This window comes from Euprymna scolopes, chromosome 6 (assembly GCF_053919585.1).
Source record: "Euprymna scolopes isolate OS-2025 chromosome 6, ASM5391958v1, whole genome shotgun sequence".
Lineage (NCBI taxonomy): Eukaryota > Metazoa > Mollusca > Cephalopoda > Sepiida > Sepiolidae > Euprymna > Euprymna scolopes.
In genome coordinates, this window is record NC_136487.1 from 125,413,195 (window position 1) to 125,438,782 (window position 25,588).

The following is a 25,588-nucleotide window of genomic DNA, read 5'->3' on the forward strand; positions in this document are numbered from 1 at the left end:
AGAACCACCTAAGCCGAATTTATTTTTGCTTTTTTTATACCGCGTAAACACAAGATCATATGACTTTGTACGGATACATTTAAACTGTTTAAGGTTTTATTCAGTTTATTTATTGTAAATTAATTTTTATTAATAAAAATTGATTTTTTTTCTTTTAATTAACAGTCGTATATATTTACAAATTTACGCTATGGATATATAAAAAGAATTATTTGACCCCGACGTGATTTGAACACGCAACCTTCTGATCTGGAGTCAGACGCGCTACCGTTGCGCCACAGAGCCATCATGAAGACTGCACCGAACCCGCACGTTTTTGTCCTACTTTTATGTCGAGTAATGAAACCAGAAGATTGTATTACATTATACTCTTACATAAGAACACAGCGTTAATCTAACATGATTGCATCAGCTGTAAATGTACAGAGATATTAAAAACAATTTGAATACTGGTTGTTATTTAAATAAAAAAAAAACTGCTTTACACACATTTATACTCTAATGAAGCTTCTATATCTAAAATGTACTTTATAATTATATCTGTTTTTTTATCTTCAAAATCAATTGACCAGGAAAATGTAAAGTGACTACTGACGGGTTGTCTAGTGGTTTTTTCTTTCGTTTTTTACACATGAGTCATCATTTATCAAGGGCCAGAGGCCATTCGAGGATAAGGGCTAATGGGTATACAGTATTCGACGTGATTATAGCGTAGTAAACATAAGTAGTGGGAATTTTCATGCGTATCCTGTCAAACTCGAGGATCCTTCTCTCGAGGTATGGAACCTACACAGAATTTTAAACAAAACACTTTATTTAATCTACTTCGTCTGCAAGAATCGTTGCACAGTAGTCAAATTCGGTTGTAATAGTTACACTGTTGTGGACAATTATGGTGTAATCCTACTTTTTATCTTCTACGCTGTGCATCCGAAGGTAAACAAATGAAACGCTACCTATGTCGAGTAAAGAAACCAGAAGATTATATTACACTCGACCCGTTTGGTCAGTATGTTATATTAGCTATGGTATTCATGTATGAGTTTGACACTTGTTACGTAAAGAAAATAGTTTGGTTTTTTGACATAACAGAAAGATTTCTATTAATGTATATTCAAATGAAAAATCACGGACGGATCACTCAAACATGGGTTACATCACTCGTTACAAAGTCATTTGAGTTTTATAATTATATAGATTATACTCTTACATAAGAACACAGAATTAGTCTAACCTGACTGCATCAGCTGTAAATGTACAGCGATATTAAAAGCAATTTGAATATTGAAGCTTCTATGAACTAAAGTGTACTTTATTAATACCTGTGATTTTAGCTCAAAATCAATTGACCAGGAAAATTTAATGTATCAAAGTTGAAGTGGCTACTGACGGATTGTCTAGTGATTTTGTTTGTTTGTTTTTTTTTACACATGAATGATCACTTATCAAGGCCCGGGGGCAACTCGAGGATAAGTGGTAATGTGTATGCAGTAATCGATGTGATTATAGCGTCCTAAACATAAGTAGTAGGAATTTTGTAAATTGGATTACTTATGGGGACGGTTAACCGATATTATCACATTATTCATTCTAACTCGAAGATTTAAAATATTTCAATATACTGAAAAAAAGAACTAAATAAGGACCTCTTGACCCCGACGTGATTTGAACACGCAACCGTCTGATCTGGATCAGACGCGCTACCGTGACGCCACAGGGCCAGCTACAAAGAAATCACCTAAGCCGAATTTTGTTTTGCTTTTTTTATACCGCGTAAACACAAGATCATATCACTTTGTACGGATACATTTAAACTGTTTAAGGTTTTATTCAGTTTATTTATTGTAAATTAGTTTTAATTAATAAAAATTGATTTTCTGTGAACAACTTGTAAAGATCAAAATTGCGCTCTTTTCCCAGCAAATTATTTTGTTCAAAATTCAGTTAAATGTACGTTTCTGAAGGGGTCATTTGTTTCATGAGGATCGATTATTGGTATAATTTAGATATTTCGAACTACTTTTCTCATGTTGAATGTTCCTATTTCCTTGTCTCCACACGAGGGCAGAGTTAGACACAAAGTCTATTTTTAATGTAAGGAAAATCTAGCTCTCAACAAAAATGGGCACTCTGAATAGGAAGAAAAATAAAAATTGTGTCAGTCATAAACGAGTTCTCGTCCACTGACTGTGAGCAGAAAAGGTGAAGTGTAGCAGTCACAACATTTTGGTTGACGTAAACTCCACCTTTTTCATGCGTATCTTGTCACACTCGACGATCCTTCTCTCGAGGTATGGAACTTACACAGAATTTCAAACGGAACACTTTATTTAATCCACTTCGTCTGCAAGAATCGTGGCACAGTAATCAAATTCAGTTGTGATAGTTACACTGTTGCGGAAAATTATAGCGTAATCCTACTTTTTTTCTATAATCCGCTATCCACTTTTTATCTTCAACGTTGTGCATCCGTAGGTAAACAAATGAAACGTTACCTAAATTTTCCACATTTTTTTTTTCTTTTGATTAACAGTCGTATATATTTTTTAAATTTTACTCTATGTATATATAAAATAAAGTTATTTGAGCCCGACGTGATTTGAACATGCAACCTTCTGATCTGGAGTCAGACGCGCTACCGTTGCGCCTCAGGGCCATCACGAAGACGACACCTTACCTGAACTTTGTTGTCCTACTTTTATGTCGAGTAATGAAACCAGAAGATTATATTACATTATACTTTACATAAGAACACAGTGTTAATCTAACCTGATTGCATCAGCTGTAAATGTTCAGAGATATTAAAAACAATTTGAATACTGGTTGTTATTTAAAAAAATAAATAAATAAATAACTGCTTTACAAATATTTAAACTCTAATGAAGCTTCTATGAACTTAAATGTACTTTGTTAATATCTGTCTATTTATCTTCAAAATCGATCGACCAGGAAAATGCAATGTATCAAATTTAAAGTGAGTACTGACGGGTTTTCTAGTGTTTTTTTTTTTTCTTCCTTTCTTTTTTTACAACTGAATCATCACTTATCATGGCCCGGAGGCCACTGGAGGATAAGGGTTAATGGGTATACAGTAGTCAATGTGATTATAGCGATGTAAACAGAAGTAGTGGGAATTTTGTAAATTGGATTACTTATGGGGACGGTTAACCGATATTATCACATTATTCATACTAACTCGGGTAAAATCCATTGAAAGCGGTCGGTGGTTCTATGAGTAAATAAAGCTGTGTACGCATTATAAATGTTTCTTTTCTGTGTCTTACGTTATACATTAGTACATTAGGGGTCATTTCGAGTTAAAAGTTTATTTACTGCACCCATCTGGACTAGAGAAAATCATGATTTAAATGTGTATGTCTCGTCTAAATAACTAACGATAATTCTCTGATATGGCCGACCAGACGGGTGATCAAAAAGTCAGATCGAGCGTACCGTGTACCGGAAAACGAAATGAGACTAACGAAATTAGCCAAATCGAAATTGAATTTTATTTACGTTTAAATTAAAAAAACAGTCGGGTTATTTTTTTTATTCAAGAACCCCCCCCCCAAAAAAAAAGAAAAACGGGCAAAAAAAAAAAAGAAAACACGGCCAAAAATTAATTATCCACCAAGAAAATAAAACATAACAAATTAATCTTAAAAGCGCAAAGTTCAAAAAAAAAAAAAAAAAAAAAAGGCCAATTGTCAATTTGATCTCATTTCGTTTTCCGGTACGCTCGATCTGACTTTTTGATCACCCGTCTGGTCGGCCATATCAGAGAATTATCGTTAGTTATTTACATGAGACACACACATTTAAATCATGATTTTCTCTAGTCCAGATGGGTGCAGTAAATAAACTTTTAACTCGAAATGACCCCTAATGTACTAATGTATAACGTAAGACACAGAAAAGAAACATTTATAATGCGTACACAGCTTTATTTTCGCATAGAACCACCGACCGCTTTCAATGGATTTTACCCTAACTCGACGATTTAAAATATTTCCATATACTGAAAAAGAGAACTAAATAAGGACTTCTTGATCCCGACGTGATTTGAACATGCAACCTTCTGATCTGGAGTCAGACGCGCTACCGTTGCGCCACAGGGCCATCACGAAAACGACGCCTTACCCGAACGTTGTCCTACTTTTATGTCGAGTAAAGAAACTAGAAGATTATATTACATTATACTCTTACATAAGAACACAGCGTTAGTCTAACATGATTGTATCAGCTGTAAATGTGCAGCGATATTAAAAACACTTAGAATACTGGTTGTTATTTTTAAAAAAAACTGCTTTAAAAACATTTAAACTCTAATGAAGCTTCTATAAACTAAAATGTACTTTATTAATATCTGTCTATTTTTCTTCAAAATCGATCAAACAGGAAAATGTAATGTATCAAAGTTAAAGTGATTACTGACGGGTTGTCTAATGTTTTTTTTATTTTTTTTTTTTTTTATTTATTTTTTACACATGTATCATCACTTATCAAGGCCCGGAGGCCAATTGAGGATAAGTGTTCATTGGTATACAGTAGTCGATGTGATTATAGCGTAGTAAACATAAGTAGAGGGAATTTTGTGAATTGAATTACTTATGGGGACGGTTAACCGATATTATCACATTATTCATTCTAACTCGTACATTTAAAATATTTCCATTTACTGAAAATACTTGACCACGACCTGATTTGAACAAGCAACCTTCTGATCTGAAGTCAAATGCGTTACAGTAGCGCCACAGAGACAGCTACGAAGGAGCAACCTAAGCCAAATTTTTTTTAGCTTTTTTTATACCGCATAAACACAAGATCATTTTACTTTGTACAGATACATTTAAACTGTTCAAGGTTTTATTCAGTTTATTTATTGTAAATTAGGTTTAATTAATAAAAATTGATTTTCTGTGAACAATTTGTAAAGATCAAAATTGCGCTGTTTTCCCAGCAAATTATTTTGTTGAAAATTCAGTTAAATGTACGTTTCTGAAGGAGTCTTTTGTTGGATGAGGATTGATTATTGGTATAATTTAGATATTTCGAACTACTTTTCTCATGTTGACTGTTTCTATTTCCTTGCCTCCACACGAGGGCAGAGTTATACACAAAGTCTATTTTTAATGTGAGGAAAATCATGCTCCCTTCAAAAAGGGGCACTCTTGATAGGAAGAAAAATTAAAATTGTGTCAGTCATATACGGATTCTCCTCCACTGACTGTGGACAGAAAAGGTGAAGTGTAGCAGTCACAGCATTTTGGTTGACGGTAACTCCAACATTTTCATGCGTATCTTGTCACACTCGAGGATCCTTCTCTCGAGGTATGGAACCTACATAGAATTTCAAAAGGAACACTGTATTAAATCCACTTCGTCTGAAAGAATCGTGGCACAGTAGTCAAATTCAGTTGTAATAGTTACACTGTTGTGGACAATTATGGTGTAATCCTACTTTTTATCAGCAACGCTGTGCATCCGTAGGTAAACAAATGAAACGTTACCTAAATTTTCTACATTTTTTTTCTTTTGATTAACAGTCGTATATATTTTCAAATTTTACTCTATGTATATATAAAATGAAATTATTTGACCCCGACGTGATTTGAACACGCAACCTTCTGATCTGGAGTCAGACGCGCTACCGTTGCGCCACAGGGCCATCACGAAAACGACGCCTTACCCGAACATTGTTGTCCTACTTTTATGTCGAGTAAAGAAACCAGAACATTATATTACACTAGACTACCCGTGACCCGTTGGGTCAGTATGTTATATTAGCTATGGAATTCATGTATGAGCCTGACACTCGTTACGTAAAGAAAATAGTTTGTTTTTTTGACATGACAGAAACATTTCTATTAATGTATATTCAAATGAAAAATCACGGACGGATCACTCAAACATGAAAAAACGAATAATCTCTATTCATGTAAACTTACCTATTTTCCGAATAATCGCTCAAAAATCGAAAATTGAACATGATTTTCCTACGAATCGAACGCCGACGAAAGTCATTTAGCAGCAAAACCGCACATTAACCTACTGATGAGAAATATAAGAATGGAAAGCTTATATTGGAATCCTTCAACCAAGTTATAGAAACTTAAAATCTAAAAACATTAATTGTAACAAACCCTGAAGCAAAAAATAAAACCTAAATAAAAAAAATAAAAAAAACTAATATTGAAACAGATTAGTAAATGTGTCAACAAATTCACCGTTATCACACAACTATTTTGTATCTAGAAATGTAAACAAAAAATAAAAAAAGAAGGATGGAAGGAAAAGGGACGGCTAGAGAGTAGTAGTAGTAGTAGTAGTAGTAGTAGTAGTAGTAGTAGTAGTCCTGGCTTTACTACTATTGTTCTCATGTTTGTTAACGAGTTAAAGTTGTTTAGTTGTAAGAAAATAGCGACAGTATAGTTGTAATAAAGAATAGTTGCAAAACACCCCAACTCTTCCCATGTTAAATAATAATTTCGAAATAATAGCATTAATATTTCAGTGCGCAGGTCAAAATCTGCAAAATGAGCGATTTGTGTTTATATATTTATTTACGTTGTTATGGGTTAATGTTTATGCGCGCATGTGTAACCGGATGTCGTAAACCGGAAAGTGGGTTACATCACTCGTTACAAAGTCATTTGAGTTTTATAATTATATAGATTATATTCTTACATAAGAACACAGCATTAGTCTAACTTGAGTGCATCAGCTGTAAATGTACAGCGATATTAATAAACATTTGAATACTGGTTGTTATTTTTAAAAAAAAAACACCTGCTTTACAAATATTTAAACTCTAATGAAGCTTCTATGAACTAAAGTGCACTTTATTAATACCTGTGAGTTTAGCTCCAAAATCAATTGACCAGGAAAATTTAATGTATCAAAGTTGAAGCGGTTACTGACGGGTTGTCTAGTGGTTTTGTTTGTTCTGTTTTTTTTTACACATGAATGATCACTTATCAAGGCCCGGAGACCATTCGAGTTTAAGGGTTAATGGGTATACAGTAGTCGAGTTGATTATAGCGTAGTAAACATAAGTAGTGGGAATTTTGTAAATTGGGTTACTTATGGGGACGGTTAACCGATATTTTCACATTATTCATTCTAACTCGAAGATCTAAAATATTTCCATATACTGAAAAAAAGAACTAAATAACGACTTCTTGACCCCGAGGTTATTTGAACACGCAACCTTCTGATCTGGAGTCAGACGCGCTACCGTTGCGCCACAGGGCCAGCTACGAAGAAGACACCTAAGCCGAAATTTGTTTTGCTTTTTTTATGCAGCGTACACACAAGATCATATTACTTTGTACAGATACATGTAAACTGTTTAAGGTTTTATTCAGTTTATTTATTAATTTAAATTACTTATAATTAGTTTTAATGAATAAAAGTTGATTTTCTATGAACAATTTGTAAAGATCTTAATTGCGCTCTTTTCCCAGTAAATTATTTTGTTGAAAATTCAGTTAAATGTACGTTTCTGAAGGGGTCATTTGTTTGATGAGGATTGATTATTGGTATAATTTAGATATTTCGAACTACTTTTCTCATGTTGAATGTTCCTATTTCCTTGTCTCCACACAAGGGCAGAGTTAGACACAAAGTCTTTTTTTAACAAGAATAAAAAAGCATTGGAAATGCAAAAGGATATAGGGATGGTATGCCAAAAAGTATACAAACAAGATAGCTATGAATGGCTAGGCACATGGAAATAGAATTGCATCCAAAGTATAGCCCTATAGCTTTTCTCCAATCTTCATTCCGTGCCATCATTACGGTTGTCAAAAGCTATAGGGTTATACTTTGGATGCAATTCTATTTCCATGTGCCTAGCCATTCATAGCTATCTTGTTTTTATACTTTTTGGTATACCATCCCTATATCCTTTTGCATTTCCAATGCTTTTTTATTCTTGTTACTTAGTATTTTTACTTACAGTCTTATTTTTAAACTTACATTCATGATAGTATTGTCTTTTTTAGGAGGCGGCTCATTGCCGCCTACATTAGTAGCAGGTCGCTTCCTGCTGGGTTTTAGGTCTTTGGGTTTTGGGCCTTAGGGGTTGCCTCTTGGTCCTCCATCGGTTCTATATTACATAGAGAGTGCTACCGCCTCTCTGATAAAACAGTTAGAGTATTATAAAGTTCTAAAATGTTCATACCTTCACTATTAAATTTTTCTTGGTTCATTCTTTGGCGTTTTGGCAAAGATTTGGCAGTTTTTGATATTTATAATAGTTTGTGCATGAGGCAGCTTTTTCTCCCTTGGGATCCCTGTTATACCGTGCTTTTGAGTCAGCACGTGATGCAGCCTTCTTTTTTTCTGGTTCTTTGTTATAAAGAGCACGTGAGGCAGCTTTTTTTCCCTCGGAATCCCTATTATACCGTGCTTTTGAGTCAGCACGTGAGACAGCCTTCTTTTTTCTGGTTCTTTCTTATAAAGAGCACGTGAGGCAGCCTTCTTTTTTTCTGGTTCTTTGTTATACAGAGTACGTGAGGCAGCCTTCTTTTTTCTGGTTCTTTGTTATAAAGAGCACGTAGGCAGCTTTTTTCTCCTCAGAATCCCTGTTATACCGTGCTTTTGAGTCAGCACGTGAAGCAGCCTTCTTTTTTTCTGGGTCTTTGTTATAAAGAGCACGTGAGGCAGCCTTCTTTTGTCTGGTTCTTTGTTATAAAGAGCACGTGAGGCAGTTTTTCCCCCTCGGGATCCCTGTTATACCGTGCTTTTGAGTCAGCACGTGAGGCAGCCTTCTTTGCCTCAGGATTTGCATGATACTTAATTTTTATTATTTCAGCATTTTTCTGATAGTATTCTTTTTGCTCAGAAAATACCTTGACTTTGTTTTTTTCATAGTCTATATTTCTCTGAGCTTTTTTACTACGTGCTGACTTTGGCATTTTTTATTAAATGTAAACATATAACACTTATGTGTATCTTACTATAATATCACTTATCTTATAGCAAGACAACTCTCGTAGAATTGAGATACTGCCCCGTCACCAATAGTTAAAGTGTGGAACGGTATATACACCAATAGTGTAGTTGTTATCTTTATATGAAGTCCTAATCAGTGACAGTGTGAGGTTACTTGGTTAATTTATTGTAGTTTATTTTAGAAAACTTACGTGTTTTTATTAGTAGATTTTGTATAGTAGCCACAATATCTAGTTATTTTTGTGGCTAGGGCTTGGATTTTGATTCTTTTTGGTCAGCTTCCAGTGAGTTCTTAGAAGATGACTTTCTTGCAGTTTCTTTTGCGGTTATTTCCTTTGGCGTATGGTGAGTTCTTAGAAGAACTGGTCTGATCTACTTTTCTTAGCGAGCGAAGAGATTCAGCTGCATTTAACAATGGTTGCTATAGTGTATTTTTGCGCATGCGTGAGAATTTCAAGTTTCCTCCTTATTTTTCAATAGTTTGACAGTAGTCATGTGTCTTTCTGCCAAGAGCGACAGACGTCAGTGTTAGCCGTGATCGTCTAGAGGTTGAGACCCCACGTTGTGGCCATGCTAACCTAGGTTCGAATCCTGGTCACAGCATTGACATTTTGTACACATGAATGATGACTTATCAAGGCCTGGAGGCCATTCGAGGATAAGGGTTAATGGGTGTGCAGTAATCGATGTGATTATAGCGTCGTAAACATAAGTAGCGGGAATTTTGTAAATTGAATTAATTATGGGGACGGTTAACCGATATTATCACATTCTCCATTCTAACTCGTAGATTTAAAATATTTCCATTTACTGAAAAAACTTGACCCCGACGTGATTTGAACACGCAACCTTCTGATCTGGAGTCAGACGCGCTACCGTTGGGCGTTGCGCCACAGGGCCATCACGAAGGCGATACCTTACCTTTTTTTTTTCAGTATATGGAAATATTTTAAATCTTCGAGTTAGTATGAATAATGTGATAATATCGCTAACCGTCCCCATAAGTAATCCAGTTTACAAAATTCCCATTACTTATGTTTACTACGCTGTAATCACATTGACTACTGTATACCCATAAACCCTTATCCTCGAGTGGCCTCCGGGCCATGATAAGTGATAATTCAGTTGCAAAAAAAGAAAGGAAGAAAAAAAAACACTAGAAAACCCGTCAGTACTCACTTTAAATTTGATACATTGCATTTTCCTGGTCGATCGATTTTGAAGATAAATAGACAGATATTAATAAAGTACATTTAAGTTCATAGAAGCTTCATTAGAGTTTAAATATTTGTTAAGCAGTTATTTATTTATTTATTGTTTTAAATAACAACCAGTATTCAAATTGTTTTTTAATATCTCTGTACATTTACAGCTGATGCAATCAGGTTAGACTAACGCTGTGTTCTTATGTAAAGTATAATGTAATATAATCTCCTAGTTTCTTTACTCGACATAAAAGCAGGACAACAACGTTCAGGTAAGGTGTCGTCTCGTGTTGGCCCTGTGGCGCAACGGTAGCGCGTCTGGCTCCAGAGCAGAAGGTTGTGTGTTCAAATTACGTCGGGTTCAAGAAGTCCTTATTTAGTTCTTTTTTTCAGTATATGGAAATATTTTAAATCTGCGGGTTAGAATTAGTAATGTGATAATATCGGTTAACCGTCCCCATAAGTAATCCAATTTACAAAATTCCCACTACTTATGTTTTCTACGCTATAATCAACTCGACTACTGTATACCCATTAACTCTTATCCTCGAATGGTCTCCGGGGCTTGATAAGTGATCATTCATGTGTAAAAAAACAAAACTAACAAAACCACTGGACAACCCGTCAGTAGCCACTTCAACGTTGATACATTAAATTTTCCTGGTCAATTGATTTTGGAGCTAAAATCACAGGTAATTATAAAGTACACTTTAGTTCATAGAAGCTTCATTAGAGTTTAAATATTTGTAAAGCAGTTGTTTTTTTTTTTTTAAATAACAACCAGTATTCAAATTGTTAATTATATCGCTGTACATTTACAGCTGATGCACTCAAGTTAGACTAATGCTGTGTTCTTATGTAAGAGTATAATCTATATAATTATAAAACTCAAATTACTTTGTAATGAGTGATGTAACCCACTTTCCGGTTTACGACATCCGGTTGCATATGCACGCATAAACACTAACCCATAACAACGTAAATAAATATATAAACACAAATCGCTCATTTTGCAGATTTTGACCTGCGCACTGAAATATTAATGTTATTATTTCGAAATTATTATTTAACATGAGAAGAGTTGGGGTGCTTTGCAACTATTCTTTATTACAACTATACTGTCGCTATTTTCTTACAACTAAACAACTTTAACTTGTTAACAAACATGAGAACAATAGTAGTAAAGCCATGACTACTACTACTACTACTCTCTAGCCGTCCCTTTTCCTTCCATCCTTCTTTTTTATTTTTTGTTTACATTTCTAGATACAAAATAGTTGTGTGATAACGGTGAATTTGTTGACACATTTACTAATCTGTTTCAATATTAGTTTTTTTTTTATTTTATTTATTTAGGTTTTATTTTTTGCTTCAGGGTTTGTTACAATTAATGTTTTTAGATTTTAAGTTTCTATAACTTGGTTGAAGGATACAAATATAGGGTTTTCATTCTTATATTTCTGATCATTAGGTTAATGTGCGGTTTTGCTGCTAAATGACTTTCGTCGGCATTCGATTCGTAGGAAAATGATGTTCAATTTTCGATTTTTGAACGATTATTCGGAAAATAGGTAAGTTTACATGAATAGAGATTATTCGTTTTTTCATGTTTGAGTGATCCGTCCGTGATTTTTCATTTTCATTAATAGAAATGTTTCTGTCATGTCAAAAAAACAAACTATTTTCTTTAAGTAACGATGTCAGGCTCATACATGAATTCCATAGCTAATATAACATACTGACCCAACGGGTCACGGGTAGTCGAGTGTAATATAATCTTCTGGTTTCTGTACTCGACATAAAAGTAGGACAACAACGTTCGGGTAAGGCGTCGTTTTCGTGATGGCCCTGTGGCGCAACGGTAGCGCGTCTGACTCCAGATCAGAAGGTTGCGTGTTCAAATCACGTCGGGGTCAAATAATTTCATTTTATATATACATAGAGTAAAATTTGAAAATATATACGACTCTTAATCAAAAGAAAAAAAATGTAGAAAATTTAGGTAACGTTTCATTTGTTTACCTACGTATGCACAGCGTTGCAGATAAAAAGTAGGATTACACCATAATTGTCCACAACAGTGAAACTATTACACCTGAATTTGACTACTGTGCCACGATTCTTGCAGACGAAGTAGATTAAATAAAGTGTTTTGTTTGAAATTCTGTGTAGGTTCCATACCTCGAGAGAATGATCCTCGAGTTTGACAGGATACGCATGAAAATGTGGAGTTTACGCCAACCTAAACGTTGTGACTGCTACACTCCCTCTTTTCTGTCCACAGTCAGTGGAGGAGAATCCGTATATGACTGACACAATTTTAATTTTTCTTACTATCAAGAGTGCCCTTTTTTGTTGGGAGCAAGATTTTCCTCACATTAAAAATAGACTTTGTGTCTAACTCTGCCCTCGTGTGGAGACAAGGAAATAGGAACATTCAACATGAGAAAAGTAGTTCGAAATATCTAAATTATACCAATAATCAATCCTCATCCAACAAAAGACTCCTTCTGAAACGTATATTTCACTAAATTTTGAACAAATTAATTTGCTGGGAAAAGAGCGCAATTTGGATCTTTCTAAATTGTTCACAGAAAATCAATTTTTATTAATTAAAACTAATTTACAAGAAATAAACTGAATAAAACCTTAAACAGTTTAAATGTATCTGTACGAAGTAAAATGATCTTGTGTTTATGCTGTATAAAAGAAACAAAACAAAATTTGGCTTAAGTTGCCACTACGTAGCTGTCCCTATGGCGCAATGGTAGAGCGTTTGACTCCAGATCAGAAAGTTGCGTGTTCAAATCACGTCGGAGTTAAGTTTTTTCAGTAATGAATAATGTGATAATATCGGTTAACCGTCCCCATAAGTAATTCAATTGACAAAATTCCCACTACTTCTGTTTACTACGCTATAATCACATTGACTACTGTATACCAATGAACCCTTATTCTCGAATGGCTTCCGGGCCTTGATAAGTGAAGACTCATGCGTAAAAAAATAAAAAGAATAAATTAAAAAAAAACTCTAGACAACCCGTCAGTAGTCACTTTAACTTCGATACATTACATTTTCCTGTTCGATCGATTTTGAAGAAAAATAGACAGATATTAATAAAGTACATTTTAGTTTATAGAAGCTTCATTAGAGTTTAAATGTTTTTAAAGTAGTTTTTTTTTTAACAACCAGTAGTCAAATTGTTTTTAATATCGCTGTACATTTACAGCTGATGCAATCAGATTAGACTAACGCTGTGTTCTTATGTAAGAGTATAATGTAATGCAATCTTCTGGTTTCTTTACTCGACATAAAAGTAGGACGACAACGTTCGGGTAAGGCGCCGTTTTCGTGATGGCACTGTGGCGCAACGGTAGCGCGTCTGACTTCAGATCAGAAGGTTGCGTGTTCAAATCACGTCGGGGTCAAATAATTTCATTTTATATATACATAGAGTAAAATTTGAAAATATATACGACTGTTAATCAAAAGAAAAAAAATGTAGAAAATTTAGGTAACATTTCATTTGTTTACCTACGGATGCACAGCATTGAAGATAAAAAGTGGACAGCAGCTTATAGAAAAAAAGTAGGAGTTCACCATTTTCTGTTCACAGTCAGTCATCTGACACAATTTTTTTTTCTTCCTATTCAGAGAGCTCCTTTTTGTTGGGAGCTAGATTTTCCTCACATTAAAAATAGACTTTGTGTATAACTCTGCCCTCGTGTGGAGGCAAGGAAATAGGAACATTCAACATGAAAAAAGTAGTTCGAAATATCTAAATTATACCAATAATCAATGCTCAATGTTTTTTCTTGTTTTATACCGCGTAAACACAAGATCATCTCACTTTGTACAGATACATTTAAACTGTTTAAGGTTTTATTCAGTTCATTTATTCTAAATTAGTTTTAATTAATAAAAACTGATTTTTTCTGAACAATTTTTAAAGATCAAAATTCCGCTCTTTTCCCAGAAAATTGTTTTGTTGAAAATTCAGTTAAATGTTTCTGAAGGAGTCTTTTGTTTGATGAGGATTGATTATTAGTATAATTTAGATATTTCGAACTACTTTTCTCATGTTGAATGTTCCTATTTCCTTGTCTCCACACGAGGGCAGAGTTAGACACAAAGTCTATTTTTAATGTAAGGAAAATTTGGCTCCCAACAAAAAGGGGCACTCTGAATAGGAAGAAAAATAAAAATTGTGTCAGTCATAAACGAGTTCTCCTCCACTGACTGTGGACAGAAAGTGTGAAGTGTAGCAGTCACAACGTTTTGGTTTACGTAAACTCCACCTTTTTCATGCGTATCTTGTCACACTCGAGGATCCTTCTCTCGAGGTATGGAACCTACACAGAATTTTAAACGGAACACTTTATTTAATCCACTTCGTCTGCAAGAATCGTGGCACAGTAGTCAACTTCAGTTTTTGTAGTTACACTGTTGTGGACAATTATGGTGTAATCCTACTTTTTATCTGCAACGCTGTGCATCCGAGGGTAAACAAATGAAACGCTAGCTAAACTTTCCACATTTTTTTTTCTTTTGATTAACAGTCGTATATATTTTACAAGTTTACTCTATGTATATATAAGATGAAATTATTTGACCCCGACGTGATTTGAACTCGCAACCTTCTGATCTGGAGTCAGACGCGCTACCATCACGAAGACTATACCTTACCCGAACGTTGTCCTACTTTTATGTCGAGTAAAGAAACCAGAAGATTGTATTAAATTATACTCTTACATAAGAACACAGCGTTAGTCTAATCTGATTGCATCAGCTGTAAATATACAGAGATATTAAAAACAATTTGAATACTGGTTGTTATTTACAAAAAAAAATAAATAAATAACTACTTTACAAATATGTAAACTCTAATGAAGCTTCTATGAACTTAAATGTACTTTATTAATATCTGTCTATTTATCTTCAAAATCGATCGACCAGGAAAATGCAATGTATCAAATTTAAAGTGAGTACTGACGGGTTTTCTAGTGTTTTTTTTTTCTTCCTTTCTTTTTTTGCAACTGAATAATCACTTATCATGCCCTGATGCCACTCGAGGATAAGTGTTTATGGGTATACAGTAGTCAATGTGATTACAGCGTAGTAAACATAAGTAGTGGGAATTTTGTAAACTGGATTACTTATGGGGACGGTTAACACATATTATCACATTATTCATACTAACTCGAAGATTAAAATATTTCCATATACTGAAAAAAAAGAACTAAATAAGAACTTCTTTACCCCGACGTGATTTGAACACGCAACCTTCTGATCTGGAGTCAGACGCGCTACCGTTGCGCCACAGGGCCAGCTACGAAGGAGACACCTAAGCCGAAATTTGTTTTGCTTTTTTTATGCAGCGTACACACAAGATCATATTACTTTGTACAGATACATGTAAACTGTTTAAGGTTTTATTCAGTTTATTTATTCTAAATTAGTTTTAATTAATAAAAGTTGATTTTCTGTGAACAATTTGTAAAGATCTTAATTGCGCTCTTTTCCCAGTAAATTATTTTGTTGAAAATTCAGTTAAATGTGCGTTTCTGAAGGGGTCTTTTGTTTGATGAGGATTGATTATTGGTATAATTTAGATATTTCGAACTACTTTTCTCATGTTGAATGTTCCTATTTCCTTGTCTCCACACAAGGGCAGAGTTAGACACAAAGTCTGTTTTTAACAAGAATAAAAAAGCATTGGAAATGCAAAAGCATATAGGGATGGTATGCCAAAAAGTAAACAAACAAGATAGCTATGAATGGCTAGGCACATGGAAATAGAATTGCATCCAAAGTATAGCCCTATAGCTTTTCTCCAATCTTCATTCCGTGCCATCATTACGGTTGTCAAAAGCTATAGGGCTATACTTTGGATGCAATTCTATTTCCATGTGCCTAGCCATTCATAGCTATCTTGTTTGTATACTTTTTGGCATACCATCCCTATATCCTTTCGCATTTCCAATGCTTTTTTATTCTTGTTAATTAGTATGTTTACTTACAGTCTTATTTTTAAACTTACATTCATGATAGTATTGTCTTTTTTAGGAGGCGGCTCATTGCCGCCTACATTAGTAGCAGGTCGCTTCCTGCTGGGTTTTAGGTCTTTGGGTTTTGGGCCTTAGGAGTTGCCTCTTGGTCCTCCATCGGTTCTAAATTACATAGAGAGTGCTACCGCCTCTCTGATAAAACAGTTAGAGTATTATAAAGTTCTAAAATGTTCATACCTTCAATATTAAATTTTTCTTGGTTCATTCTTTGGCGTTTTGGCAAAGATTTGGCATTTTTTTATATTTATAATAGTTTGTGCATGAGGCAGCTTTTTCCCCCTTGGGATCCCTGTTATACCGTGCTTTTGAGTCAGCACGTGATGCAGCCTTCTGTTTTTCTGGTTCTTTGTTATAAAGAGCACGTGAGGCAGCTTTTTCCCCCTCGGAATCGTTGTTATACCGTGCTTTTGAGTCAGCACGTGAGGCAGCCTTCTCTTTTCTGGTTCTTTGTTATAAAGAGCACGTGAGGCAGCCTTCTTTTATTCTGGTTCTTTGTTATAAAGAGCACGTGAGGCAGCCTTCTTTTTTTCTGATTCTTTGTTATAAAGAGCACGTGAGGCAGCTTTTTTCTCCTCAGAATCCCTGTTATACCGTGCTTTTGAGTCAGCACGTGAGGCAGCCTTTTTTTCTGGTTCTTTGTTATGAAGAGCACGTGAGGCAGCCTTCTTTTTTTCTGGTTCTTTGTTATAAAGAGCACATGAGGCAGTTTTTTCCCCTCGGGATCCCTGTTATATCGTGCTTTTGAGTCAGCACGTGAGGCAGCTTTCTTTGCCTCAGGATTTGCATGATACTCAATTTTTATTATTTCAGCATTTTTCTGATAGTATTCTTTATGCTCAGATAATACCTTGACTTTGTTTTTTTCATAGTCTATATTTCTCTGAGCTTTTTTACTGCGTGCTGACTTTGGCATTTTTTATTAAATGTAAACATATAACACTTATGTGTATCTTACTATAATATCACTTATCTTATAGCAAGACAACTCTCGTAGAATTGAGATACTGCCCCGTCACCAATAGTTAAAGTGTGGAACGGTATATACACCAATAGTGTAGTTGTTATCTTTATATGAAGTCCTAATCAGTGACAGTGTGAGGTTACTTGGTTAATTTATTGTAGTTTATTTTAGAAAACTTACGTGTTTTTATTAGTAGATTTTGTATAGTAGCCACAATATCTAGTTATTTTTGTGGCTAGGGCTTGGATTTTGATTCTTTTTGGTCAGCTTCCAGTGAGTTCTTAGAAGATGACTTTCTTGCAGTTTCTTTTGCGGTTAATTTAACTTATTTCCTTTGGCGTTTGGTGAGTTCTTAGAAGAACTGGTCTGATCTACTTTTCTTAGCGAGCGAAGAGATTCAGCTGCATTTAACAATGGTTGCTATAGTGTATTTTTGCGCATGCGTGAGAATTTCAAGTTTCCTCCTTATTTTTCGATAGTTTGACAGTAGTCATGTGTCTTTCTGCCAAGAGCGACAGACGTCAGTGTTAGCCGTGATCGTCTAGAGGTTAGGACCCCACGTTGTGGCCGTGCTAACCTAGGTTCGAATCCTGGTCACAGCATTGACATTTTGTACATATTTTACAGTCCAAAATCTGAAGAATTATTTGTTTTTATAACATTGTTTTTTGACGTCGTACTTGCTGATAGGTTACTCTTATAACAATTTTGATCAACTGAGATAAAGATTTCGTGGTTTCATTAACGCTGGTAGGTTACTGTTTAAAGAAAAAACCTTAACGTTCACCTCAAATATTCAGCGTCCAAGAAATATAGGCCACTGGCAAACTGGAACGTCTGTGAGCATCCGGTGTATTATTTGGAGCTGTCCCTTTTGAGAGAAGTTCCGTGTTCGAAGTGGGCTGTCTACATTGGGTATATAGTGTTTAAAACTTGTTATTACACGTTATCTTATTCAATTATGGAGTTAGCTAAATAGCGATGGGTCACTGCACTTCTCCGTGTAAAGAGCAGTCGATTGATGCTTGAATTGTTGTCAGAGACCGTTCGTACACCGAGATACATCGTGTCAAAAGAAAGAAGAAAGCAGAAGAAGAAAGAAGAAAGCAGAAGAAGAAAGAAGAAAGAAGAACAATTGGCCATATTTGTACCCTTTTTTTTTTTTTTTTGCTCTCTTTTGACATTTTAACCGACGTTCTGACACTCGCTGGATTCGTAAGACGCTTCTCTGTAAGAATATGTGCTTTTTGAAACTTATAAGTTGATTTTAGTTGAGATTTGGATAGTTTTGTTTTGTAGGCGTATATAGGCGTGTACAGGCCATCCTTATATAGAGAGTGCTACCGCCTCTCTGATATAAGGCAAATCTAGCTCCCAATAAAAAGGGGCACTTTGAATAGGAAGAAAAATAAAAATTTTGTCAGTCATAAACGAGTTCTCCTCCACTGACTGTGGACAGAAAGTGTGAAGTGTAGCAGTCACAACATTTTGGTTGACGTAAACTCCACCTTTTTCATGCGTATCTTGTCACATTCGAGGATCCTTCTCTCGAGGTATGGAACCTACACAGAATTTTAAACGGAACACTTTATTTAATCTACTTCGTCTGCAAGAATCGTGGCACAGTAGTCAAATTCAGTTGTAATAGTTACACTGTTGTGGACAATTATGGTGTAATCCTACTTTTTATCTTCAACGCCGTGCATCCGAAGGTAAACAAATGAAACGCTACCTAAATTTTCCACATTTTTTTTCTTTTGATTAACAGTCGTATATATTTTACAAGTTTACTCTATCTATATATAAAATGAAATTATTTGACCGCGACGTGATTTGAACACGCAACCTTCTGATCTAGAGTCAGACGCGCTACCATTGCGCCACAGGTTTACGTAAACCAAAACGTTGTGACTGCTACACTTCACACTTTCTGTCCACGGTCAGTGGAGTAGAACTCGTTTATGACTGACACAATTTTTATTTTTCTTCCTATTCAGAGTGCCCCTTTTTGTTGGGAGCCAAATTTTCCTTACATTAAAACTAGACTTTGTGTCTAACTCTGCCCTCGTGTGGAGACAAGGAAATAGGAATATTCAACATGAGAAAAGTAGTTCGAAATATCTAAATTGTACCAATAATCAATCCTCATCAGACAAAAGACCCCTTAAGAAACGTACATTTAACTGAATTTTCAACAAAATAATTTGCTGGGAAAAGAGCGCAATTTAGATCTTTACAAATTGTTCACAGAAAATGAACTTTTATTAATTAAAACTAATTTAGAATAAATGAACTGAATAAAACCTTAAACAGTTTAAATGTATCCGTACAAAATGATATGATCTTGTGTTTACGCGGTATAAAAAAAGCAAAACAAAATTCGGCTTAGGTGGTTTCTTTGTAGCTGGCCCTGTGGCGCAACGGTAGCGCGTCTGACTCCACATCAGAAGGTTGCGTCTTCAAATCACGTCGGGGTCAAGAAGTCCTTATTTAGTTCTTTTTTTTTTTTTTCAGTATATGGAAAAATTTAAATGGTCGAGTTAGAATGAATAATGTGATAATATCGGTTAACCGTCCCCATAAGTAATCCAATTTACAAAATTCCCACTACTTATGTTTACTACGCTATAATCACATCGATTACTGTATACACATTAACCCTTGCATCAGCTGTAAATGTACAGCGGTATAAAAACAATTTGAATACTGGTTGTTAAAAAAAAAACTGCTTTAAAAACATTTAAACTCTAATGAAGCTTCTATAAACTAAAATGTACTTCATTAATACCTGTCTATTTTTCTTCAAAATCGATTACCAGGAAAATGTAATGTATGAAAGTTAAAGTGACTACTGACGGTTTGTCTAGTGTTTTTTTTTTTCTTTCTTTTTTTACACATGAATCTTCACTTATCAAGGCCTGGAGCCCATTCGAGGATAAGGGTTAATGGGTGTGCAGTAATCGATGTGATTGTAGCGTCGTAAACATAACTAGTGGGAATTTTGTAAATTGAATTATTAATGGGGACGGTTAACCGATATTATCACATTATTCATTCTAACTCGAAGATTTAAAAAATTTCATATACTGAAAAAACGAAATTAATAAGGACTTCTTGACCCCGACGTGATTTGAACACGCAACCTTCTGATCTGGAGTCAGACGCGCTACCGTTGCGCCACAGGGCCAGCTGCAAAGAAGACACCTAAGCCGAATTTTTTTTTCTTGTTTTATACCGCGTAAACACAAGATCATCTCACTTTGTACAGATACATTTAAACTGTTTAAGGTTTTATTCAGTTCATTTATTCTAAATTAGTTTTAATTAATAAAAGTTGATTTTCTGTGAACAATTTGTAAAGATCTAAATTGTGCTCTTGTCCCAGTAAATTATTTTGTTGAAAATTCAGTTAAATGTGCGTTTCTGAAGGGGACATTTGTTGGATGAGGATTGATTATTGGTATAATTAAGATATTTCGAACTACTTTTCTCATGTTGAATGTTCCTATTTCCTTGTCTCCACACGAGGGCAGAGTTATACACAAAGTCTATTTTTAATGTGAGGAAAATCTAGCTCCCAACAAACAGGAGCACTCTGAATAGGAAGAAAAATAAAAATTGTGTCAGATTACTTACTGTGAACAGAACAGGTGAAGTGTAGCAGTCACAACATTTTGGTTGACATAAACTCCACATTTTCATGCGTATCCTGTCAAACTCGAGGATCCTTCTCTCGAGGTATGGAACCTACACAGAATTTCAAACGGAACACTTTATTTAATCCACTTCGTCTGCAAGAATCGTTGCAGTCACAGTAGCCAAATTCAGTTGTAATATTTATACTGTTGTGGAAAATTATGGTGTAATCCTACTTTTTTTCCATAAGCTGCTGTCCACTTTTTATCTTCAATGCTGTGCATCCGTAAGTAAACAAATGAAACGTTACCTAAATTTTCTACATTTTTTTTTCTTTTGATTAACAGTCGTATATATTTTCAAATTTTACTCTATGCATATATAAAATGAAATTATTTGACCCCGACGTGATTTGAACACGCAACCTTCTGATCTGGAGTCAGACGCGCTACCGTTGCGCCACAGGGCCACCACGAAGACTATACCTTACCCGAACGTTGTTGTCCTACTTTTATGTCGAGTAATGAAACCAGAAGATTGTATTACATTATACTCTTACATAAGAATACAGCATTAGTCTAGCCTGATTGCATCAGCTGTAAATGTACAGCGATATTAAAAACACTTTGAATACTGGTTGTTATTTAAACAAAAAAAAAACTGCTTTAAAAACATTTAAACTCTAATGAAGCTTCTATAAACTAAAATGTACTTTATTAATATCTGTCTATTTTTCTTCAAAATCGATCGAACAGGAAAATGTAATGTATCGAAGTTAAAATGACTACTGACGGGTTGTCTAGAGTTTTTTTTTAATTTATTCTTTTTATTTTTTTACGCATGAATCTTCACTTATCAAGGCCCGGAAGCCATTCGAGAATAAGGGTTCATTGGTATACAGTAGTCGATGTGATTATAGCGTAGTAAACATAAGTAGCGGGAATTGTGTCAATTGAATTACTGATGGGGACGGTTAACCGATATTATCACATTATTCATTACTGAAAAAACTTGACTCCGACGTGATTTGAACACGCAACCTTCTGATCTGGAGTCAAACGCTCTACCATTGCGCCATAGGGACAGCTACGTAGTGGCAACTTAAGCCAAATTTTGTTTTGCTTCTTTTATACCGCATAAACACAAGATCATTTTACTTCGTACAGATACATTTAAACTGTTTAAGGTTTTATTCAGTTTATTCCTTGTAAATTAGGTTTAATTAATAAAAATTGATTTTCTGTGAACAATTTATAAAGATCAAAATTGCGCTGTTTTCCCAGCAAATTATTTTGTTCAAAATTCAGTTAAATGTACGTTTCAGAAGGAGTCTTTTGTTTGATGAGGATTGATTATTGGTATAATTTAGATATTTCGAACTACTTTTCTCATGTTGAATGTTCCTATTTCCTTGTCTCCACACGAAGGCAGAGTTAGACACAAAGTCTATTTTTAATGTGAGGAAAATCTTGCTCCCAACAAACAGGGGCACTCTTGATAGGAAGAAAAATTAAAATTGTGTCAGTCATATACGGATTCTCCTCCACTGACTGTGGACAGAAAAGAGGGAGTATAGCAGTCACAACGTTTAGGTTGGCGTAAACTCCACATTTTCATGCGTATCCTGTCAAACTCGAGGATCCTTCTCTCGAGGTATGGAACCTACACAGAATTTCAAACAAAACACTTTATTTAATCTACTTCGTCTGCAAGAATCGTGGCACAGTAGTCAAATTCAGTTGTAATAGTTACACTGTTGTGGACAATTATGGTGTAATCCTACTTTTTATCTGCAACGCTGTGCATCCTTAGGTAAACAAATGAAACGTTACCTAAATTTTCTATATTTTTTTTCTTTCGATTAAGAGCCGTATATATTTTCAAATTTTACTCTACGTATATATAAAATGAAATTATTTGATCACAACGTGATTTGAACACGCAACCTTCTGATCTGGAGTCAGACGCGCTACCGTTACGCCACAGGGCCATCACGAAAACGACGCCTTACCCGAACATTGTTGTCCTACTTTTATGTCGAGTACAGAAACCAGAACATTATATTACACTCGACTACCCGTGACCCGTTGGGTCAGTATGTTATATTAGCTATGGAATTCATGTATGAGCCTGACACTCGTTACGTAAAGAAAATAGTTTGTTTTTTTGACATGACAGAAACATTTCTATTAATGTATATTAAAATGAAAAATCACGGACGGATCACTCAAACATGAAAAAACGAATCCTCTCTATTCATGTAAACTTACCTATTTTTCCGAATAATCGCTCAAAAATCGAAAATTGAACATGATTTTCCTACGAATCGAACGCCGACGAAAGTCATTTAGCAGCAAAACCGCACATTAACCTACCGATGAGAAATATAAGAATGAAAACCCTATATTGGAATCCTTCAACCAAGTTATAGAAACTTAAAATCTAAAAACATTAATTGTAACAACCCCTGAAGCAAAAAATAAAACCTAAATAAATAAAATAAAAAAAACTGATATTGAAACAGATTAGTAAATGTGTCAACAAATTCACCGTTCTCACACAACTATTTTGTATCTAGAAATGTAAACAAAAAATAAAAAAGAAGGATGGAAGGAAAAGGGACGGCTAGAGAGTAGTAGTAGTAGTAGTAGTAGTAGTAGTAGTAGTAGTAGTCCTGGCTTTACTACTATTGTTCTCATATTTGTTAACGAGTTAAAGTTGTTTAGTTGTAAGAAAATAGCGACCGTATAGTTGTAATAAAGAATAGTTGCAAAACACCCCAACTCTTCCCATGTTAAATAATAATTTCGAAATAATAACATTAATATTTCAGTGCGTAGGTCAAAATCTGCAAAAGGAGCGATTTGTGTTTATATATTTATTTACGTTGTTAAAAGGTTAATGTTTATGCGCGCTTGTGTAACCGAATGTCGTAAACCGGAAAGTGGGTTACATCACTCGTTACAAAGTCATTTGAGTTTTATAATTATATAGATTATACTCTTACATAAGAACAATGCATTAGTCTAACCTGAGTGCATCAGCTGTAAATGTACAGCGATATTAATAACAATTTGAATACTGGTTGTTATTTTTTAAAAAAACAACTGCTTTACAAATATTTAAACTCTAATGAAGCTTCTATGAACTAAAGTGTACTTTATTAATACCTATGATTTTAGCTCCAAAATCAATTCACCAGGAAAATTTTATGTATCAAAGTTGAAGCGGTTACTGACGGGTTGTCTAGTGGTTTTGTTTGTTTTGTTTTTTTTTACACATGAATGATCACTTATCAAGGCCCGGAGACCATTCGAGTTTAAAGGTTAATGGGTATACAGTAGTCGAGTTGATGATAGCGTAGTAAACATAAGTAGTGGGAATTTTGTAAATTGGGTTACTTATGGGGACGGTTAACCGATATTTTCACATTATTCATTCTAACTCGAAGATTTAAAATATTTCCATATACTGAAAAAAAGAACTAAACAAGGACTTCTTGACCCCGACGTGATTTGAACACAGAACCTTCTAATCTGGAGTCAGACGCGCTACCATTACGCCACAGGGCACGCTAGGAAGGAGCCACCTAAGCCGAAATTTGTTTTGCTTTTTTTATACCGCGTACACACAAGATCATATTACTTTGTACAGTACATGTAAACTGTTTTGTTGTGGACAATTATGGTGTAATCCTACTTTTTATCTTCAACGCTGTGCATCCGAAGGTAAACAAATGAAACGGTACCTAAATTTTCCACATTTTTTTTCTTTTGATTAACAGTCGTATATATTTTACAAGTTTACTCTTTGTATATATAAAATGAAATTATTTGACCCCGACGTGATTTGAACACGCAACCTTCTGATCTGGAGTCAGACGCGCTACCATTGCGCCACAAGGCCATCACGAAGGCGATACCTTACCCGAACCTTGTCCTACTTTTATGTCGAGTAAAGAAACCAGAAGATTGTATTAAATTATACTCTTACATAAGAACACAGCTTCAGTCTAATCTGATTGCATCAGCTGTAAATGTACAGCGATATTAAAAACAATTTGAATACTGGTTGTTATTTAAAAAAAAAACTGCGTTAAAAACATTTAAACTCTAATGAAGCTTCTATAAACTAAGATGTACTTCATTAATATCTGTCTATTTTTCTTCAAAATCGATTGACCAGGAAAATTTAATGTATCAAAGATAAAGTGACCACTGACGGTTTGTCTAGTGTTTTTTTTTTTCTTTCTTTTTTTACACATGAATGATCACTTATCAAGGCCTGGAGGCCATTCGAGGATAAGGGTTAATGGGTGTGCAGTAATCGATGTGATTATAGCGTCGTAAACATAAGTAGCGGGAATTTTGTAAATTGAATTGATTATGGGGACGGTTAACCGATATTATCACACTCTCCATTCTAACTCGTAGATTTAAAATATTTCCATTTACTGAAAAAACTTGACCCCGACCTGATTTGAACACGCAACCTTCGGATCTGGAGTCAGACGCGCTACCGTTGGGCGTTTCGACACAGGGCCATCGCGAAGGAGATACCTTACCTGAACGTTGTTGTCCTACTTTTATGTCGAGTAATGAAACCAGAAGATTATATTACATTATACTTTACATAAGAACACAGCGTTAGTCTACCCTGATTGCATCAGCTGTAAATGTACATCGATATTAAAAACAATTTGAATACTGGTTGTTATTAAAAAAAAAAACAACTGCTTTACAAATGTTTAAACTCTAAT

General features: G+C 34.7%; 10 non-coding genes across 10 annotated transcripts; 2 read left to right on the forward strand and 8 right to left on the reverse strand.

Annotated features, from left to right (window-relative positions):
* Positions 1 to 213: 213 nt before the first annotated feature.
* On the reverse strand, positions 214 to 285 carry Trnaw-cca (transfer RNA tryptophan (anticodon CCA)). Its single transcript has one exon. It is a non-coding gene; the product is annotated as a tRNA-Trp (tRNA).
* A 3,762-nt stretch (positions 286 to 4,047) lies between these two features.
* Trnaw-cca (transfer RNA tryptophan (anticodon CCA)) lies at positions 4,048 to 4,119 on the reverse strand. Its single transcript has one exon. It is a non-coding gene; the product is annotated as a tRNA-Trp (tRNA).
* A 1,477-nt stretch (positions 4,120 to 5,596) lies between these two features.
* Positions 5,597 to 5,668, reverse strand: Trnaw-cca (transfer RNA tryptophan (anticodon CCA)). The gene has a single exon. It is a non-coding gene; the product is annotated as a tRNA-Trp (tRNA).
* A 4,111-nt stretch (positions 5,669 to 9,779) lies between these two features.
* On the reverse strand, positions 9,780 to 9,858 carry Trnaw-cca (transfer RNA tryptophan (anticodon CCA)). The gene has a single exon. It is a non-coding gene; the product is annotated as a tRNA-Trp (tRNA).
* Positions 9,859 to 12,007: 2,149 nt separating this feature from the next.
* Positions 12,008 to 12,079, forward strand: Trnaw-cca (transfer RNA tryptophan (anticodon CCA)). The gene has a single exon. It is a non-coding gene; the product is annotated as a tRNA-Trp (tRNA).
* A 3,340-nt stretch (positions 12,080 to 15,419) lies between these two features.
* Trnaw-cca (transfer RNA tryptophan (anticodon CCA)) lies at positions 15,420 to 15,491 on the reverse strand. The gene has a single exon. It is a non-coding gene; the product is annotated as a tRNA-Trp (tRNA).
* Positions 15,492 to 19,599: 4,108 nt separating this feature from the next.
* Trnaw-cca (transfer RNA tryptophan (anticodon CCA)) lies at positions 19,600 to 19,671 on the forward strand. The gene has a single exon. It is a non-coding gene; the product is annotated as a tRNA-Trp (tRNA).
* Positions 19,672 to 20,308: 637 nt separating this feature from the next.
* Trnaw-cca (transfer RNA tryptophan (anticodon CCA)) lies at positions 20,309 to 20,380 on the reverse strand. Its single transcript has one exon. It is a non-coding gene; the product is annotated as a tRNA-Trp (tRNA).
* An 846-nt stretch (positions 20,381 to 21,226) lies between these two features.
* Trnaw-cca (transfer RNA tryptophan (anticodon CCA)) lies at positions 21,227 to 21,298 on the reverse strand. Its single transcript has one exon. It is a non-coding gene; the product is annotated as a tRNA-Trp (tRNA).
* A 3,365-nt stretch (positions 21,299 to 24,663) lies between these two features.
* On the reverse strand, positions 24,664 to 24,735 carry Trnaw-cca (transfer RNA tryptophan (anticodon CCA)). The gene has a single exon. It is a non-coding gene; the product is annotated as a tRNA-Trp (tRNA).
* Positions 24,736 to 25,588: the final 853 nt, after the last annotated feature.